General features: G+C 32.4%; 1 protein-coding gene across 2 annotated transcripts in view; it reads right to left on the reverse strand.

Moving 5' to 3' along the window:
* Positions 1–1,906: 1,906 nt before the first annotated feature.
* Positions 1,907–2,040, reverse strand: part of LOC137645862 (ninjurin-1-like) — a 157,186-nt gene continuing 157,052 nt past the window's right edge. For both annotated transcript variants that reach the window (XM_068378855.1, XM_068378856.1), the window contains one exon: positions 1,907–2,040. This exon is cut by the window's right edge and continues 516 nt beyond it. The gene's annotated coding sequence lies outside the window, so the exon portion shown is untranslated.

Here is a 2,040-nt window from a genome sequence, read left to right on the forward strand (position 1 = left end):
GTGCTAATAAATGACGCTGCCACTAGGTTGCCATATAAAAAAGAATGAAAAAAAAATCGATTGTGTCCACATCATAAAGCTCCGGAAACTACCCCCTAATGGCTCTACCATTAGTTAATTGTGGGACCCAATAAAAAATATTGTGCCAACACCATAAAAATCAGGAAATTGCAAACCCCAATTGGATATGACACTGGTAACTTGTGGTGACAAATGGAGATAAAGAGCATCGTCTCCACAAAATAAAACTTCGGAAACTTACCTCCATCATAGCCTTGAAGCTACGACTAGAAATACTATTACTGAACATCCGACTTTGTATCCAGCAATGGTATAAAAGGGATCTTGAGAATTCTGTTATATAGAACATTGTAAAAATATTTGATTTGATTTAAAATCGAAGAGTTTGGTGAAAGATCACAATGAAAAAGAATTCATATAGCAGTCAGTCATCTAACTGCCTGACACAATCATCCATGGAAATACTATACTCATAACTTTTGTGGGGGTTATTTATTTCATAAATATTATCTAAGCTATATTCCCTAACATGAGAAACTTACAATACAGAGTTGCCAGGGGATCAGATGCTACACCATGACTACCTGCGCTAAAACTGCTCACGCCAATTTAGTTGTAATACCACTGTATATAGCCCAAAGAAACCACAGCTGCTGACAAGCCACTTCGCTGTCTAACAAATTATTGTCTGTTATGTAGGACAACAACTTCATACAAAGTACTGTGATATAAGACCTTGCCCTCCTCATCTTTCTTGTAAACCTTACATGGGAATTCTTGTTCATCTGGTTCAGGTAATACTTACATTCCAGGACATCTGAAAAATATTGGGTTAACTTGTTGAACCATTACTATTATACATATTCATGAAATGGTTAGTTTCTTCTTCCAATACTGAAAAGAAAGCTTACAATCGACATATAGAGAAACAAATTCTCACAATATTAATCACACAAACAAATCGATACACAATCGTAATGTGAATGAAAAACAATTCAATCATTATTTGAGTGATACAGGCCAAATTTAACTATAATATGTGTCAAATGTAATCAATGCCTGATAGCCCATTGATATACTAGGATAACGAACTAAGGTTTAAACATTATTGGGACCTGTATAAGATCGATGACTTTAAACCTGCAAATCCGTTTTACAAAGCCCGGCCAAACTTTACAATATTTAAAAGATTCTGAATATTCATTGCAGTGAAATTCCCCCGTATTAAACTAGAGAAGTACGCCAAGCTTGAAATCAATTATCTCTCAAATACTACACTAAAATTTAATTGGATATTATCCTCCTTAGAGAAAGTTGACTTATTGTTACCAAACACCTACTCTTTCATACTGCAATGTTATTCATCTAACAAAAACAGAACCATATATTTTGGCGTTTTAAGCAGTGCTCAGACATTCAGTAATAAAGGGTTTAATATGCTTCCCGAACAACTGAAATATACTCTGAAATAAATAATCTCAATAGACTAAAAACTAAATAATACAGCGATTGCTTCTAGTCATTGGCACCCCTTTACCTCACCATTAATGAATATTATGATGATTACATACTCGTAATAATAAAAATAAATTATCATAAACTTACAAAAATGAAATCTAATAAAGTCTAAGAAAATTGTAAAACCATCACCTTTTGATTGAATTCTAATATTCTTTATAATTCATAACCAAAGACTATGCATATTTAACATAGGTTAATATAACTTTTTCACATCAAGCAAATGCTTTCTGAACTTGAACAACACTCATCAGAAATATTACTATCGTCATCATTATCATTATGATTTTATAATACCACAGAAATCAAGTTTTCAAAGAGTTTTTTCTTAATACTGTACACATTAGGTCTTAAGTAATGAATTGCAATTTATCAAAAATATAATAATTGTATATACAGAGGATATCCCTCCAAAACTTGATGTTCGTTTAAGCAAACATAGAATCAATAAAGGTTTGACATTACTCACACTGAATTGATTAACCTTCTTGGAGCTTCTAC

The sequence above is a fragment of the Palaemon carinicauda genome, chromosome 8, assembly GCF_036898095.1.
Source record: "Palaemon carinicauda isolate YSFRI2023 chromosome 8, ASM3689809v2, whole genome shotgun sequence".
NCBI classification, from domain to species: Eukaryota; Metazoa; Arthropoda; class Malacostraca; order Decapoda; family Palaemonidae; genus Palaemon; species Palaemon carinicauda.